The 20,536-nt window shown below is 36.9% G+C and overlaps 1 pseudogene; it reads right to left on the minus strand.

Annotated features, from left to right (window-relative positions):
• Positions 1–13,246: 13,246 nt before the first annotated feature.
• Positions 13,247–14,457, minus strand: LOC149819383 (protein SENSITIVE TO PROTON RHIZOTOXICITY 2 pseudogene; annotated as a pseudogene).
• Positions 14,458–20,536: the final 6,079 nt, after the last annotated feature.

Consider the following 20,536-nt stretch of genomic DNA (forward strand, 5'->3'; position numbering starts at 1 on the left):
AAATCAATAGTCTGAGTCCCCTATCACCTTTGTATTGAAAACCAGGTGAACCGCTGTGAAGCAATACTCTCACCAAACATAATATTGGTCACACAGGATGGGGTACCACCTACCCTCTCCAAGGTAAACTAGAATTTTTAGTAACATTTACCCTTGTGATGTATACCCAGAGAATCCCCTAACATAGACTATCTTTATTAAGATCATAGGTCAATGTGGAACCCTGTCTAACATGCATTAATGACCACACAAGTGAATACATCAGATTTTCATAATTACATACACAAATTTAACATATAACATACTCATATCGGTATTGGAAATTACATGCCAAGCATAATTCACTTATTCACATAACACTTCATAGGTTATTTAAACCTCAATTTCACTCATCAATGTTTGCATGCATGTATTTTTTTTATGTCTCAAGCGCAACATTCATTCGCATATGCAACTATCAATTCGTGCTCTCTTGTCACTAATCAGTTGCTAGACCAAATGATCATTCATAAGCATACACCCGTGCAAGCATGCATATCATGTCTAATAGCACATAATGTTAACATATACCATTGGGATGCATATTATAACATAAAATTACATATCATGAGCTCATGTTGTAATTTGTATCATCATGTTAACATATAAGCATGTAAACATATTATATAGCTCATTTAGCCTTATAATTGTAAATTACAACATATGATTACAATTGAATACACACACATACAATATCATTAGGATCATACACTGTACTCAAACAAGTATTGTGTCCATCTGGTTCAGTTCTGAAACAAATATATGTCTAACTGCTTCACTTTTGAAACCATGACATAAATACCAACAAGAGTTCAAATTTAGAACTACAAGAACAAAATTTATCAGTAAGTATAAATTTTTCTACGATCATAATATAATGAATTTAAATTTAAATTTTTTATAGTAGATGCACAGATACATTAGCTAACTAAATCTGAAAACCTTGGTCAAATCTTATTCTGAATCAAGAAAAAATAAATCATTTCCTGAAACTGGTTTTCTATTCATTGAACATACCTGTTTGATTTAGTCTTACCAAAGAACCATCAACCAACAAAAATTTATAATGTATTAAATTCTATAATTTTTGTTGATGGGTGGGTCTTTTAGTCTTTCGGTTGTGGATTTTGGACCATTGATGTATTGAAACTTAAAAAAAATTAAAAATGTTGGGGACACCAATGGTATTTCTTGGCTAAGTCAAGTGAAAACTCTTTGTTATTAGCTAAACATTGTCAGTCATATGTTTGGTAAGAGTGCAAGACCATTGAGGCCCTCTCTGCTCACTAGTAGGTAGAGATGTTAATGTGTTTGATGTAACCTTAATCCGAATAAATAGTCAAATTTGAATCCAACTAAAAATTAAATTCGAGTTTGATATTGAGTTTTTCATTGAAACCCAACATGAATCCGACTAAAACCCAAACCCAATCAAGTGTAAATATCGGGTTTTAAGCAAGTCAGATCTGGATTTGGTTTTCATTTTTTTCATCTTACTCTAAATCCAAATAAGTCTATTTGATTCTGTTGGCATCCCTATTACAAAGTATACTCAGCTTCAACCTTATAAGAAAGGGCACCTTTCTTTAGTTTTGAAATGTGGTCGTCTCATGTAAAGTGAAAAAACATGTTGTTAGATGGGCATGTCTGACAAAATCTTAAAAAAAAAATCATGTCTAAACTCCATACCATCCGGGAATTAAAATTCATGCAATACAGCCTGTTTCTGTTTTTAGAAATTTCAAGTTTTGGAATCAACTTTTGTGATTTTTAATTTACAAATCATATTAAATCTGTGCACCAAATTTTTATTATGTCTTACTCAATATAAACTAATACTGATAAAAATATTGATTATAAACATAAAACAGATTGGGAGAAATAAAATTAACAAACACGTGCAGTCATTGTAGAATTTCTGTCAAGACAAAAATTATGTTCTGACTTGCAAAGGTCGTATTTTTATAATCCAGATTCAAACAGACCCAATTTTTTTTTAACTTCATCTATGTGTCTAGAATATCTCCCTAAAATTTAAGAATTTTTGGATTCATTGTTTTGGAGAATATGTAAATTCTTTCAAACTGGTCTGAATATAAATCACAAGATAGAATGCATTTTTAACTAACACATTAAAGTTCATATTTTTTATAACGAAAATACCATAAATATGTATTTTGTGATTTAGATGCAATATAAACATGGCATACACATGCATGTACACAACCTATCAAGCTATAATCATGAAAATCAATTTCATAAAACAAAACACATGCAAGATCCATTATAATTACATAATAAAACCTAATTTTCTAAAAAAAAAATCAGTTTCACATAATTAAATCAAATTATGGATTTTTAAAATAGTCATGCATCCATTAAAATCAGATCTAATGTGACCTAATTAAATACATGATGCTCATTAATAATTCTAAGACATACATAGAACATAACTCATGTAAACCGATTTTACAAAAGAACACTAACCAATTTAGGCTACACTTCAAAACGATTTTCCCAAAATCAGTTTTAGAGATTGAATAGCTCCATGGACTCTATAATAACAATCTCTACCTTAATTATGACTATTATATCCATCACTATGCATCTCAACATTGAATCACAACATTCTCATGCTCCTTAGCATCATACATATACTCATAGTTAGAATGTACCTACCTCAAAAGTTGCAAAATGAGTACCAAACACCGAAACCGAAAACCGCTACCATAGAGAACATCTTCTCCTTATTGCACACCCTCTTCCAACTTGTGTACCTTCAATGAAATCACAACCAACCCTAGACCAGACCTTCAAGAGAGTGTGAGATAGGGAGGAAGAAAAAAAAAGAGATTTGGGGAGAGAGAGAGAGAGAGTAGAGTAAAGAAAGAAATAATGCAAATAGCGGGGGGTGTATGAAGGGGACCCCTTATATAGCCTCTCCATATGAGATTCCAAATCTCATGTGGAAACTACTTAAACATGAGAAGTACACCAACTTACCAAAGTTGGTGACTCTGTCAAGGTAAGTCTCTTTCTCTCTCTCTCTCTCTCTCTCTCTCTCTCTCTATATATATATATATATATATATATATATATTGGTTAACTTCCTTTAATGAAAGACAGGTGGAGACATCCCACCCCGTTCTTATTGAATGGGTTGAGTCCACCTAATGTGGACTCCGTATCATATAGGAGGGGCCCATGTAGGGGGCCATCCCAACTTATGCTATATTTAAATAAAATATCCTAAGTATCTTACTTATTTAGCCAACATTCTAATTTAGAAAACTATTTAGATCCTCTTGACTTTAGTTAATGTAGGATCGTATGCAAATTAAAATTTAGGAAGTAGGAAAGATTCCTTAGCCAAGTAGGAGAGCCCACAAGAGGGGTCCCACCTCTTGGGATTCCTACTTGCTTATTTTATTTAAATTAATTACTAAGTTTCAAAATCTCATTTAGATTCTAAATTGAATTTCTAATTAGTTCTGAATTTAAAATCCTACATTGAATCCAAATCCAAATTAAATCCAATTCTATTTAAGTTAAACCCATATTCAATTATAAATTCAATTCAAATCCAAATTCATATTTAATTAAATCCAAATCCAAATTTGATTCCTAATTCAAATTCACATTTAATTAAATCCAAATTCAATTTCAAATAAAATTCAAATTCAAATTAACATTCATATTAAATTTCAATTCAAATAAAATTAAAATTAAAATTAAATCCATAATTGAGACATAAAATCCATCTTTATTCACTTAATAATTACCAAAAAAATTCACAGGTATTACAAAACCATATTATTCATGTACTATCTTTTTTTTTAATATTTGAGCAAGAACATATCAGGTCATATTGTATATAATTGATCATTGGTTATATTCAATCCTCACAACACTCAATGTCTTTTATTTTTTATTTAATTAATCTATCTAATAATTCATGAATGAGATAATATGGTGTTTTCCACCTTCTTGATATGGGGAAGAGCTCATCATATTTTTGAATGAGTCTCTTGTTTTTGCCGTGAAAAGCCATCATCCGTTATGGATATAGCTTGAGGAGTACCAAATCTCTCGCTTGATACTCTATGGGTTGACACTTTTGGTTGGATCATTTATTCATCTTTTTTACAACCTTATTGAGGTAAGCATTCACAATATTAATGTGCTTTTACAAGTCTCTAGCAATTCACTGAGGGGATCTTTCTTGATATTTGGTTGCAATAAGGTGTGGTGTGAGTAGTTTTTGTCCAGAAGCAAGCTCACATCTCCCAAGTCATTGTTTTACGTTTTTAAGCCCACATTAACCCCTAACAAAAATCTAATTGTTACGAGTAATGTATCAAGGCCATATCATGTTTTTGGTGAATTAAGCCAAAGAAAAAAAAAACAAAAGTGATTTCATTGTTAGATTAAATCAGTTTTTCACACATTCAGTGAATGATAAATCACTATAAGTGAAGGAGATACATGATTTAACCTACGATCAAACCAATTAGAAGAAAATCAATAGATTTTTTTGAGGAAAGTGATTTATCCTTCTTGAATGTAGCATGCAACCAAATTATGATAAATTGGACCGAATGTGGCTTTCACATCTCACTTAGGAACCATGTTGGTAAATGTGGGACTAGGACCAACCCACGTCTCTGTTAGGAGGGATATTTATAGGAATGTCAATGGTTGGATGCAACTTGATATCTAACCCAAATTTGAATCCGATTAGTCCGATTTTGTATCCAAATTCGGATCTGATTAGAAATCAGATTTGAGTTCGTTATTAATTTTGTGTTAAAATACAATTCTGAAACGGATTACAACCCGAATCTGATTAAGTGTAAATATCGAGTTTTAGACTAGTCATATCTAGATTCAGTTTTATCCTTTTTCATCTTACTATGAATATGAACTTGGACCCAATTAGGTTGGATACAATTTGGTTTTATCTTTTCTTTTTCATTTGAATTCAACTCGAATCCGATCTGTTGACATCCATGGGGATTCAATATAGCGAATGAATTGGTTATGTGGAATATCACCTGACGAGCTCTTCATTTGGCAGCACATTTGGCATCAACACACTACAAGGATGAGGGTTAATAGCGGTGAATAGTGACAACAAAAGTCATCACTATTGATCAAGCAATAAAGACATGTTTTTTGTGCCCGCTACTTGCTAGGTACTAGCAACGACATAAATTTTACACTATTATTACTCTACTATGGTCATGAATCTCAATGTTATTGCTTATCAATAACATCAAGATAGATAGCATCGTGAATGCCTTGCCCCTGAACACATGTCATCGTTAAAGGCATATCTATAACGACAACTTTATATATCACCGTTAAAGATATGTCTTTAATGGCGACATTATCTGGCCATCAAATATTGTTGTTAAAATACTTTAACGACAATATTTAATGATGATAATCTTATTGTTAAAAATCAATAATGGTGATATATAAATGTTATCATTATAGGGTTTTACTCTGTAACAACAATCTTGTATATCACCATTAATGATATACGTAGGGTCAACGACATGCTTATGTTGCCGCTATATGGTATACTTGTAAACTCTACAACAACATATGTCACTGTTATAGGTACTCTATAAATGCAATATAAATGTTGCCATTATAGAGTCTATAATTAGGGTTTTAAAATTTCTCTCTCTCTCTCTCTCTCTCTCTCTCTTGAAGCCTCCTTCTGCTTAGGCTCGAGTGACGCTGTCGAATCCTCGACCTCCCTCCTCTCTCTCTATGATCTCTCATCCTTGGGCCTCTTTCTCATCGTCCCTCTTCCTCGTCACTCATCTTCTTTCCCTAACTCTAGCACCTTTCGGCTTCCTCCGGCACTGGCGAACTTCCATGAGCCACGAAGGTACCCTCTTTTGCTCTCTCTTTATTTGTCTCCGGGTTGAAGAAGAGCCGACAATGACCCATTTTTCGGCCAGTTTCTTTTTGGTCTCTCTCTCATTGTATGTACATGTTCTCATATAAGATAAAAATGCCCCTTTTTTTGGCTGAACAACAGATTTTGTAAAAGAAACTTCGGTAGGAGAATCAGTTCAAAAAAAAAAAACCTCTTTTCTGTAATTTAGTATATGCAGACACTTCATCCATATGAGTGATGAACTCCAAAAATGAATAGCCTTTGTTTTTTCCCTTATTATCAAGCTCACCAATCAAATGAGCATCCACAAGGTTCTCAATGTCATAGGACTTGGGTTTTTTCATTAGCTGCAGAAAAAGAAAGAGTTTCAAATAGTGCAAATCATGTGTTCAGAAGAAAATGCAGTGTGTCTCATCTGCAGGTGGAACAAAATTAAAAAGAAAACAAATAGCTTGACCTATGTCACATGGGTGCGGGTATAGCTGTGGGTACGGATACAGGTGCGGAGCAATTTCAAAATTTTTGGACACAGGAACACATCTCTCTCTCTCTCTCTATATATATATATATAACAATAATAAGATCCGACCCCGATACCATCTTGGATCCGAGTCGGGTCTGGATCTGGACCCGACCCAAGTCTAAATTAAATTTGATAAATGGACAAAAATAGACTCAGTCAAAGTTGACCAAGTCTTAAATATGGACAGGCTCAGCCCTGGTGCATTGACCCAGTCTGACACTTAGTTGATCGTGTTTGTCCCGTGTCTGAAGCTGCACTCGTGTTGGGGTGTATCGATGCGGGTGCATCGACCTTTTAGCCGAGTCTGTGTGACTTAGAGCTTGACACATACACGTGTCCCAACAGAGATGAATCAGACAGTAAAGTCTCAAAAACAAATGTAGAGAAGAAGACAACCAACATCAGCACTTGTCCATGTTTTGCATATGTTGCGCAGGTATAAAGTTTCATTGTCATTGTTTCTTGTTACCCCACAAACTTTATCGTTATCTGCAAAATTTATATATTGCTTAAAAAAAAGCACTATGAATAATCAAACTAGTAAAATGGCAATGTTGCGCAACTATTAAATAAATCAAAGACACATCAACTTTTACAAAGTAATACCTAATTAAAAATATGTGATAAATGAGTGCAAGAATGTGATAAAAATATGCATTTCAATTTCATTTATCATGTTCTCATTGTATGTACATGTTCTCGCATTTTACGGGTGCTTAAAAGAGTTTTGTCACAATATCTGGTTTTACTTGATTAAAAAAATGTTAAAATTTCAATTTAGTTGACAAGAAAATATCATTTATTTACGTGGATGCTTGTGGTCGTAAATATGTGTGTGTATATGTGTGAAAGAGATAGAGAAAAGAGAAAATATGCTAAATTGTATAAAAAATAGCATGATTACTTGAAAAGTAAAATATTATGTTATTTTCTCTATGTGATGAGTTCATATATGTATGTGTATCATTGAAATGTAGTGCCAATGTCACTAAAATTGCTGCAAGATAATGTCTATATGCATGTGATTTTGCATAAAATGCAGAGTTGGTATTACTAAAACACAAGGAAATTTCTTGTGATTGAGTTGTTTTTCTTTTTGGTATAGAAAAAAAAAAGATGGGTAAAATCTAGATTTGCTTATAGAAATGATCCTCAATGAGCACTTTGAGTCATAAAAACAACTGACGAAACATTTTGGAAGATAATCATGTAGAACATTGAGTGTTCACCATGTTAGTGATATGGTAGGTAGGCACCCTTTAGCAATATGTTCTTTGATATTGCTAATTTATGTTTGAGTTGTTGTGGTGGTATGGCCTCTACTTTCCTTGATATTGTTGATATAAATTGATGACATCTTAAGAATCTAGTGATGAATTTTCAAATCTTGATTGAAGACCTATTTAATAAATTCACTTAATTGGGCCATGTGATTATGCATTAACATCATTTTTCATATGAATTTTCATATCTTGGTGAATTTAAATTTTATAGGGCCATATCCAAACATAATTTCCACCAAGATAGGCATGTCAATCATAATAATCTATTTGTAATTGTTTTAATTTTATTTTTAAATTCTTATTGTACAAATGTTGCCAAAAAGTCCTAATTGGTTGGACTTATGGCTAGACCCAAAAATTGATATAAGTACAGTTGAACATCTATCTATTGAAGAGTTGACAAATCATCTAGGGTTACAAAAAAAGTGTAATGTAAGTGCCTTGTGTTCTTTTTTCTTCTTGAAAATGAGTTCAAAAATGTATATGACCATTGTTTATATTTCATAATTGTATGTTATCTTAACTCCATGATCTTGTTATTGCCGTTCATTTGAATTAATATTGTTCTTATATAATAGTGAATATTCTTATATAATTCAATTATGTATATTGTAGTCTGATCTAATATTGTTTGCATGAAATCAACAGATGTCGAAATATAGTCGTTCACGATAAGGACATGTATATTCTTTCTTCTCGTAAATCGGTTCACCACCCGTCAGTCAAGGTGAATACTTAGATGAGACTGACTTCAGAACACAAGTGGGTGATACTTCAAGAGAGGAAGAAGAGACCCCCCCACACCACGGGCCTCTATAGCTCTAGAGCCATCTACGACAACCTCAGGTAAATATTAATTCAGTATTTCTTTAGTATAATTAAAATTTTATTATTATCATTCTTATTAATATTTGTTTCGTACAACAAATTAGCAATTACAGAATCTTCTTAGTGCAAATGTGGGAAGAACAAATGTATAACCCACCAGAAGCAAATCAAGCAATGAAAGACTTCAGTAACTATTAAGCCTGACATATCTTATCCTTCCTATTTTCTAGCAAGGAGTTGTGGGCAAGGGCGCCTTAGTATTTTCTAGAAAGCTTTCATGCATCATCAGAGAGTAGACCAATATCACTGACAAGTCATGGATAAAGATCCTAGAGGACGAGAATATGGTGTTGCATGAAGCACTTTATGTAAGTATATTATCTAACTATAGTTTGATAAACAAATTAATCTATAAAAAAAGTGTTACTAATTATATTTTGATAATTTGGTACAAGCTGAGTTTGATTTAGACAAGGATCTAACTGAACCACTTACTACCATGAATAAGTAGCTCCAGATATCATACTCAAAGGTGCGAGAAAGTTTTTACAAGCGGTTTGAAAACCATGACGAAGCAACAAAACATCCTTATGAGAGAGTCAACTCTAAAGTGTGAAAAAGGATTTACAACTTTTCACCAGATACTATTGGACGATAAATATTGGATATATATATTCATAAGTAAATAAATGTTCAAATTTTTAAATTTTTGAGAACTAATTGATCTTACTTTGGTTAACAATGGACGTCGAAGAAAAATTTCGTGAATAGAGCAAAACAGACAGTCCAACATATCAGTGTCGTCTTCGTACATCTAGAGGTTTCATACGAGGGTAAGTTTCTTATTCTCTAAGTTTATTTTTTTTATATAGTAGTATAGTGATAAATATGTTTAATAAATTTTAAATTTTTTATTTACAGACTGAAATAGAAAGGCATGAATCGACGAGTGTGTTCTACAAAAAGACATACACCCATTCAGATCGCACAATATTTATTTGCAGCGATGTAGAAGACACATTTATAAGTAACTCACACTTTATAGCAACGAAGCAAAAGCCACATTCATTTATTCTATTTTGTATATTAGCATTAGTTACTGATAACCAAATATTAATATCATGTAGAACAAGTTGCACTATATGGAGATTGAAAGTGCTGAAACATGTTCTTCACAAGGAGGCCCATTGATATCACAGTCAAACGTCTTTGCCAAAGTCCTCAGAGAGTGATATGGACATGTTAGAGGGATTGGTGCATTTGTCATTTCATCTTAAGGCAAAACCCGTGTTTCAGATCTATCTTCTCAGTTGGAGGTGATGCAGCCAAAGCTCCAACAATTAAGAAAAGAACAAAGGATGAACTAATTTCAATGGGATCAAGAGAGAGAAGAATGAGAGCGAGAGAGAAAAACATGAGTGACTCCTTCAGCAACTGGAACGAGAGAGAGAAGAAATTAAGAAGCTCAGAGAGCATATGCAGACCTTCATAGATTCTTTGAGACAAAACCCCCATCCTAGATCTCTCTTATTTTTTTGTAGATAAGACCGCCAAATGTCTATTTGTTGGATGAATATGTCATAGTTTTTTATGTCATGTTATATTCAAAGGACACATGCTTGTTTATATTTTCTTTTTCTGTTTGATCTGTATTAATTTTTATCATAATAAGATATTGTAGTTAGTGTAAAACTGATTATATATAAATATTTATTTATTGAATTGAAGTTGATATTCTCTTGATTGTGAAAAGATATTTTGTTAATGTTATCTTTATATTTTTTTATATTCTCATAAAAGTACAGAAAAATACAAAAGCATTATCGAGCCTTCAATCATAATGTGATTAAAATATTTGTAAGTTATCAGACTGAATTCTTATACTGCTATCATCATCATTAATATTGTCATAATTATTTCTTTTTATAAATTTTTTTGAATTATCAAATTGTACTCATTATTGAAGTGTGTTTGTTGCAGGTTTAGAGATGATGCACGTTTATTTTTTAAAGTGTGTTTGTTGCAGGTTTGAAAAAGATATAGCGAATGGGGTTAGAGAGGATGTATATTTATTTTTTGAAGTGTGTTTATCGCAGGTTTAAAGAGAATGTAGGGGAGGGGGTTGAAGAAGATGTATGTTTATATTTGAATGTATGTTTGAGGGGGTTGAAGAGGAAGAATGTTTGAGGAGGTTGAAGAAATGTATATTATGTTTGAGAATGTTTGAAATGTATATTTGAATTATATAATCCTGTTTAATGTAATGTAAAAAAAAAATTTGAAACTAATATAAAAATTTTATTTTTACATATTTGAAACCTATAACAGTGACATTCATGTGTCGCCGTTATAGGCCTTAACCTTATGTCGTTGTTAGAACCTAGAATGGTGACTTAAATGTCGCTTTAATAGACTATACCAGCGACTTACTTCTCGTCATTATAGACTATAACGATGAGTTAATTATCTCCGTTACACGCTATAATCAATGACACAAAAATGTCATCGTTATAGGATGTTTCACCATTATAGGGTAGGTCACCGTTATAGGGTTGGTCACTGCTATTGGTGTACCCAATTCTGACGAGATTCTTCGCGGGTGTTGGATCGTACATTAATGTCGACTTATAAATATCGTCGTTATTATTCAACTAAGGTCAAAAATTGATGGCTATTTTTTATTGTAGTTGTAGACCTACAACGGTGATAAATAGGGCAATAGCGACGAGAAAAGTCCTAGCTAGTGACCCTCACCCTCCATTCTTTTGTTAGAGCAACTCTGTTTATTCTAAAAAAAAGCCAGACGAGCATATATGGCTACGTGTAAAGTTTCTTTCCCCCCAAAAGTGCTCAACATTTTTGTTAATTTTCCTGTTTTTCACACGAGTCAGGTGAGCACGAGACTTTACCTTTATCACTACTAAACCACACCTTGGATAAAACGCTCAAACTAAACATTATTAACCTGGGGGCATTTTTTGATCTCTCAAAAAAACAAACAAACACTGAAGATCTAATTAGACCTTACGTCGTCTGCAAAATCCATGGATTTGGTATGGGTCACATGACAAAGCAGGATCTCAGATCCGATTTCATCAATCACACTCTTTACGAAGAAGGTTCACTATTGTCAAAATTCTTGACCATATTCAGGGTGCATTTTGTGTAGCAGCACACGCGAGCGTCCTTATTCGGTGAACAAGTCTCCGACCCTTCGAGAGCAGTTATGGTCATATTTTAATATAATCGATTATATTCAATCCCCACCGTTCATCACGCTGGAGAACAGTAAAATGTGTGAGTGGGACCCACCCAAGCTTGAGATGTGCGGTAGTGATTGAATAAAACCTCATGTACGATATGACGGTAACATTCTAGACCCCCACCTTCCCCTGAAAAAAACTAATTGCAGAAAGCAGCCCCTTGTTTGTGTCTTTCCAATGGGGGCCTGAACAAAAACCGTTTGTTTTTGGCTCTTTACCCTTTTCTATGGCAAACAAACGCCACAAAAAGTTAACTGTGTGCTTTTTTTTTTATGATGAGCAACCCTCATGGAGAACCAGGTCACTTTATTTATGTGTGCAAGAGGCTGATGCCTGTGAAAAAGAAACTCTGACGACTCATATAGCAGCCATAAATCTCATAGTTTTTTTGACAAAATCTTGGCAATAAAAAGTAAATAAAAAATAAAATATATATAAATAAAGCTGATTGAAAAATAAAAATCTCAGGGGTTTCAAAGATAAATATCGGATAAAACACTCGGTTTGAAAATCTCGTGAGAAATTGCCATTTCAAACTTTCAGGCAATTTCTCACGATATTATAGCGAGATTTTTTATAAATCTCACGATATTTGTTACAGAGATAGCAGACAAGGCCCCCCTCTCACTATGCCAAATCCTTAGGGCTAATGACACCCAATCTCTTCCGCAGCCTACCAATTAAAGGCATCCGCATATCCTATGAGAGTCGAATCTGAGACAAAGGGGTTAGCACCTTCTCCCAAGTCCGCTGCCACTTGAGGCGATCCGAGCGGGTGTACCATTGCTTATTCTTGGTGGCTGGATATAAGGAAAATATGAAAGAGCTTCAACGAGTACCATAACGGGAAAACATACCACGTGAAGAAGCTCACGTACCTAGGATCTACAAGAATCTAATGAGTGACCATGAGAACTTGGAAAATTGCAGAAGATCTAGGACTAATTTTTTGAAAAAAACTTTGTGAAAGTTGAAAGAACAGGCAAAAACTGCCTCATTTGCACCGGGTCGATCTTTGCAGATAAAAGAAACTGAACATTTCCCTGCAATTCATCAACTGCCTTTACGACCAAAATTTCACCAGATTTCTTCATCTATAACGTTGTACATATTCATGGTTGTCGGTTGATATCGGACAGACGCAACAGGTATTCTGTATTCTGTAAATAAGAGAGAGAGAGAGAGAGAGAGAGAGAGAGAGAGAGAGAGAGAGAGAGAGAGAGAGAGTCATCACATCTCAATGGGTCTCTCAAGGGGCTGTTGTCATCACACCACAAGTGAACGCAGGATGGAATTTCCTTTTTCACGTGAGACAAGTGTTTCCTCAGGTGATCAAGAGAATGCAGGAGGAAATTTCCTTTTGCATGTCATATAAGTTTAGATTGGTAACAGTTAATGGTAGACAGTAATACAAGATAGTGTTCATTATTACAAGTTAGAAACACAAAGATGCAGTACAACTCAAAGTGTTTCCTTCTTAGTTGATCAACAGAAATTCTTATCATTAATTGAATATCATTCATCTTTCATCCGCTTGAACCTTGATGGGTTGGTGCTCAGGTCTTTCAATCTTGTTGGCACAATTCATTGCAGGAGTATGGCCAACAAACAAAGCAACATGACCCAGAAGCTTATCCTTCCTAGAGAAGGTAGTCCCACATGAACACTGCCATCTCATATCCCCACAGTGCTTCTCATGAGTCTTCAAATCCGAAAGCACAGAGAATTTCTTCCGATTGCATCTGTTGCACACATACATCTTTGGGCAATGGCTTCTCTTGTAGTGATTCTTGACGCAGATCATCGATTTCAGCGGCGTAAATTTGGCATGCTTCTTGTTCCATCTACATCCTTCATGAGGGCATGAGTATTTCCTAGGCAACATATTCATTATTGAGGCATAGTCCTTGTTATAACCAGAAGAAGGGCTGCCATTCATTGAAGATTTTGATAGAGCAGCATTAGTCTTGTACTCATCCCCATGTGCCCTCATATGCATCCTCAAATTTGCGTCCCTCTTGAACCCCTTGCCACATATATGACAGTAGTGTGTGTATTCTGCTAATAAATCAGCAGCATCCATCTCAACAATATCATAATAAGAAGAATCTCCATTTTCTTCTTTACTATAGGCAGCATCTAGAATTACACCATCATCATCAAGTCTAAAGTCTTTATTATGACTAGCATTACTTGTATTGTTAGTAGCAATATTTATGCAATAGTTGTCAGTGATGTTACTATTACCATTGTTATAAGCATTGGTTTTGTGGGCATACCCATTTCCAGCATGATGAGTGGAACCACCTTGGGTTTCACCAGAAACCCTAATATTCTGATGCTGTGACTCTTGCCGCTTCTGCTGGTGGTGGTGGTGATTGAGGAGACTATTTGAAGTGGACGAACTCAAGGCCATCTGCTGACATGATAACATCATGGAGGAGGCTGTAGTTATCACTTCCTGAATGAGGGTGGCCATGCCTGATACTGCAACAGAGGCTGCTTCAATATGTGGGTGTTGGGTGTTTTGAGAGAGAATGAGGGTGATGAATGACTGGAGTTGGCTGACTTTGTCCTTTAAGTTGGAAAAGTTATAGAGGAGGGAGGAGTGAGATTGGGGCTGAGGAGGGAGGGTGTGAGGAGGAGGGGAATGAGGAGAGGAAGAGAGGAGGGACATGTCATCTAGGGGATGTTGGCCTGGAGAAGAGCACATCTCTTCATCCTCCACCACTCCATACATGTGAAAGCCTGTGGGCGCACTGGGAATCATGGCAAAAAGGGTCGATCTAGAGTTCCCCCCCTCGAACTCTTCAACATCAAGCAAAGTCTAATTTATGCCTCTCTCTCTCTCTCTATGGGGTTTAGTTGGGGGTAGTTTTGATGAGCAGTGTAAGAGGTTGAAGAAGAGGACATGGCGTTTACTTCTGATTGAGAGTTGCCGGCTCTATAATGGACGTGGGGTGGTGAAGAAGAAGCCGCAAACGTCACGCAAGAGAGAGAGGGTCGGTTTTCTTTAATATATATATATATATATATATATATATATATATATATATATATATATATATATATATATATATATATATATATATATATATATATATATATATATATATATATAATCCAACCGTTGACAAATTATTGCATCATTTTTTATTGCAATACTTATGGTATTTGTGATTTTATAATGCGTCAAGAGTGTACTAAGCATGATGTCTGCCTCATGCACCTAAGACTGGGAACGTGATCTGGCCTTCAATTGTGAAAAAAATAACACTATTCATGATGTATGAGATGAGACCAAGATACCCTCAACTTGTCATGGATTGTTTGTTAAGAAAGAGCTGTTACTCGAGTCACAACCTCATGGAAGCAGTACTAGGGCTGGTCGCAGGTCATGTCAACTCTTACGTGCAATAAGGAGCGCAAAAAAAACTTTTTTTTTGTTTGACAGAGAGCTGGGTTTAGGCAGACCCCTACCAGTTATACAACCATACACGAGAGGGTGTTGCGTGTGCACCTCCGAACACGCACTGTAGCTACAGTGCGTGTTCCGGGTCCCAGAGCGCTGCGTGGGTGGGGTGTACTGGGGAGCCGTATACCACCGTACATCAGCCTGCAGGAACACCGTTAGTAATAAGGAGTTCAAAACTTATATATATATATATATATATATATATATTGTAAATGAGCATGATGCTAAATGAAACGTGCTATTAGATTTTGAGGTTTTTTCAAATTTTTGAGTGTACAGATGTGATCTATATGCTTGTTTTTATAGGAATCAGATCTTGAAAAGTTTGATTCCAATGCATGAATAAGTTTTTATAAGGTTTTAAAAATCAATGACCTACAATTTTCATAATTTTTTTATGCTCATATCATTTTTTCATCCAAAGTGCATGATTCAAATGTCGAATTTTAGTAAACCGATAATGTTGAACACATCTGTACGATCAAAATTTCAAAACACTGAAAAACCAATAAAACTATTCATTTAACACTGCCATATATATATATATATATATATATATATATATATATATATATATATATATATATCGTTCAAATAGTAAATGAAATATAACTGCTTACCTCTCATACACACACAGCGGTGTGAAAATGTAGGGAAAAGATGATCACTGACTACGAGAACATCAAGCCATATCACTACACTCCACTCATCTAAGCATGACGAAAAGAAAATTCATGTATGCCTGGATGACATCTTCTACTGCAACTGCACAAACGAGTAGTTTAAATTTACTATTAATGTTAGAAGAAGTCATGTTTGAAAAACTTGTGAAAGTGGTCGGTTGATGCCAAATTTTCAGAAGTTGCAGGTTGCTGGTGTCATTTCCAATTGAACAGAAAAAACTGGACAAAATGGGCCGCCCACACGTCAAGCAAATTTTTTAAAAGCCCCCTTGGGAATCGTCAGAGTGCATACAATATTGAGCAAGTCAAGTCAACTCTTTAGTCCCCATCTCAAGAGCTCCCTCAGTTAAACCTCCACCACACTGACCACGCCCACTCGGACAAAAAACTTAATATTTTTTTCATAAAAAAACTGTACAGAACCACGAAAACAGATAACATTGGCATCACTTTCTCCTTTTCTATATTCTGAATACTCTATCTCTCAACATGAAATTTATATTGAATTCAAATGGCATGCGTGTAGGTTGATACTTTCAACAACGTGACAACCAAATATTCATTTTCAATTCACACCACTCATCTTGAGAGGTGTATAAAGCGAGAGAAATTAGTCCAACGATATGCAGCTACTACAACGTTCTTCCATCTGTGTCTTCATGACCACCAGAGGAAAACCCCAAACATAAGCATAAAGGAAGTAAATATTTTAGTGTGATGATTATATGTATTATTCAGTTATTCAAAAAAGATTATATGTATTATTCAAATATTATTTCATGAATTATCTTTGACATCTGGTAAGAAGAAACAGGTGTGCGCCTTTGTGTCGAATCTTGAAAGATATCTTTCTCTTTGATGGTACCATGATGAATATTATTCAGCAGGCCTCTTCCATCATCATCAGGCTGCCCCCAACCTAACAAACCTGAAGCAGTAGTTGGATTTTTCAGGGTCAGCCTTGGAAAAGGGGGGGAGGGGGCTGGTATTATATTCTAGTTGGAATTCTAAATTCCAACTAACCCTGAAGGTGATGCCAGTTATCTAAGATTGCAAGGGTTTGTGAGACTAGCTCAGCTCGATCAAGGTGCATGCTGACTCGGAAGTCAAGACCAACAACACAACCAAGATGGGACTCAAGTGAGCCATTGGTTAATCCGAGGCATGATCATGAGGTCAAGCACCTAGCTGGCAAGGAACTCGGGCCCTATGTACCATCCTAAATAAGTTCATCTATAAGCTATGTTTTTTTTTCAATGAAGAATGAAGAAACCACTCTCCGGATCAGGAACCTAGTTGTGCTGGCTATGCCTGCTATACTTACGATAGTTGTCCCAACAGTGTAAACCCATTGGTGAAACACCCCTTACCCCCAAGGGAGTCGCCTTGCTTTGGCATAAGCAAAGGGCTTGATACCCTTAATAATACAAGAGTTGGCATCTATGAGAATGAAATCCTAACCACCCCCCAAGCAGCTAAGGCACCCTCTCACTAAGCCAAACCTCTTGGGCCTCATTCATAAGCTATGTTACAACTATGAACTTATGAGAACTACATATAAATAAATTTAACATAAAATTTGCACTAAGGCAAGAGTGTCCTTGTGCATCTAGTTGGTAAAGAGATCATGTATGGATTTTTAAAATTTCAAACTCCCACTAATAATGGCAGGAATACAAAATTAAGAATCTAGCAAATGTCAGGTTTGGGCCGGACATATGACTGAACCGTTAGCCTGTTTAGTTGGACTCAATAAAGGAAACTACATGCAATTTATGATGAACATCAAATGGATCTGAATTCAAATGCTTTTCCCATCTGACTCTGAATCTGAACATCGAAGAACTCTTTCACTTGAAGATCCAAGTAAAACAGAGCATCATCGAGGTAATCACAGATCGTAGCAATCAAAAGAATCTGATCTCAGAAAAACTGGTGCTAAATCTGGGTTTAGAGACTTCCCCACATCCTCCACCTTATCCTCTAGGGTGGATCCAGAAGGACGTTGAGCTGAAAATCACTAAACAATGAACTTTGCTATTACAAAAGTTACATCATGAGGTGACATGTTTGCCGAGTAATCCTCAATTGTCGTATCTTTGGGATCGTGTTGCTATTCATTATAGGTGACTGAGAAAATACAGGTTTGTGAAAAATGAAACGGAGTTCGAACCCCTTTCACTGATCACAATTTCCCAAGTAAAAAGGCTAGTAAATCCAGGTGAAAAGTTTGTGCTATTGTTAGTGAAACTTGAAAAGAGAAACCCAGAAGCAATAATTGATTCCTTGCTACCACCAGATCAAAGGGCTGAGTTAACACATCTTTTCCAGCAGTTAGATTTATTTCAGGATATCCAGGGTCTATCTCCCAGACGACCCGTAGAGCACAAGATTCAATTGTTTGTTGATTTATCGCTTCCTAATCTCAGCTTATATAGAAATTTAGTGTTAGAAAATGAAGAGATCAAGAAACATATTACGGAGCTTACAGGAAAAGGCATGATTAAGTCTAGTTGTTAACCATATGGATCTTCAGTGATCTTGGTGCCCAAGAAAGACGGAGGTCGGAGGATGTGTATTTCATGCTCTCAATAAGATCGCAGTAAAAAACAAGTATCCCTTGTTGGACATTTTGGGTTTTATGGGTCCAACCCGCAGTCTGACCCGGTTTGACACATCCATTAGTGGGTCATGTAACTGGCCAAGTAATGGAGATAGTGGGTGGGAGTTACGTGACCACATTCACGTAACTGCCTAATCTCCCATTACAAATAAGGGGTTAGGGGCTACTGGGATGATGAGTGACTTGTAGTTGTTTCCCTGCCCAAATTCTGCTCCGCATTCAGACGCTGCGGAAAGGGTCCTGCTCACCGTCGACATAAGGCCTGGGCTCATTGTGGGCGTCGACCGGCTGAGGAGAACGCCGAATCACCTACATGATCAATGGCGAATCAAGGTACGCTCTCTGTCTATTTGTTTTCACAGGGATATCGCCTACAATGGGTTATGGGCCCACGGTACCACGCATTCCCGCTGCGCGTGGCCGTGTAGGCTGAAACGGCGTTTTGGCGTCGGTGGAATCGCCGTGGAGCGACAACCACCGATTAGCCAAAGACTGTCGCTGTGAGGCGACAGTCATCACCGGCAAATGTCACCGGAAAAAGGCGACTTAATATTCCCGGTTCAGGCAAACAAAAAAAAAATCGTTTTATACCTGTGGTCGTTGGGCTGCAGAGAGGGTTTGCCATCGCCGGGTTTCATTTGTCGGAGATATTGCCGGAGTTGAACGCCGGATGGCCGGCGTCAGGGGCTTTTGCCGGAAAACAGCAGAACTGCCACTGCAGTCTTGCCGGCGCCCTGGTTTTCCCACCTCATCGCCGGAGTTACCTGTAAACCGGCGACAATAAAAAAAAAAAAAATTATTTAAACCCTTACCTGTCGCCGGGGAGGGGGTGGGTTTTCGCCGGGGCTGTCGCCGGATTGGACCATCGCCGTAGGGCGATATGCCGGTTGAATCTTCCGCCGTTCGCCGGCGATCTTGCCGGCACTGTATTTCCGGCCGTGCCCTTTCAGCCATCGGTCGGCACCGCCGCAAATCGTCGCCGTGGGGCGACGTCTTTTGTCGGGGTGGATGACGCCGGACCGGCGTCACTATGGAGTGACGCAGGTCGCCGGCAGCTGCGCCGGTCGCCGTGACGGCGACGTGGGTCGCCGTGAAACCGAAAAAGGGGGAAACCGATAACCCCCTTTTCGGTTTCCCTAAAAACTGAAACAGAAACCATCGGGTTTCTGTTTAGGTTTTAAATATGGACCGGATCGGGTCCGGAGAGGAAACCCGATGACAGACCCGATCCAAACCCTTTTGGGTGGATCGGAGTCTGCTTTTTTCTTTTGGATCTGACCCAGGCCCATAAAGGTACCGGGTCTGGGTCTGATCCGAAAAGGATCGGGTCCAATCCGGACCCATTTTAGATCGGGTCCGATCCGGACCCATTAAGAACAGGGTCATACCCGGGTCCATATAGGACCGGGTCATACCCGGGTCTATGTTGGACCGGGTCGAACCCGGTATTCGGTTTGAACCGGGTCTTACCCGGGTCCATGTTGGATCGGGTCGAACCCGGTATGCGGTCTGAACCGGGTCGTACCCGGGTCCATGATGAACCGGGTCGAACCCGGTATCCGGTCTGAACCGGGTCGAACCCGGTATCCATTTTAGACCGGGTCTAACCCGGTATCTGTTTTGGATCGGGTCCGACCCGGGCCTGTTTCGGACCGGGTCTAACCTGGGTTTTGGTTCGGGCCGGGTCCGACCCGTATTAAGTATGGGTTGGGTCAGACCCGGATCCCATTTGAAACTAGGTTGGATCCATAAAAAACAGGATCCAAACACTATTGAGACTGAATCAGATCAGGAACCTGATCCGACCCCTTCCGGAACCGGTTCGGAGCCATTTTTGACCGGTTCTTTCCAGTTTTTCACCGGTTCCGGGATGCTGAGACCCTGTTTTCATAAATATAAAGAAAT

Source organism: Nuphar pumila, chromosome 13, assembly GCF_984573655.1.
Source record: "Nuphar pumila chromosome 13, dmNupPumi1.hap1.1, whole genome shotgun sequence".
Lineage (NCBI taxonomy): Eukaryota > Viridiplantae > Streptophyta > Magnoliopsida > Nymphaeales > Nymphaeaceae > Nuphar > Nuphar pumila.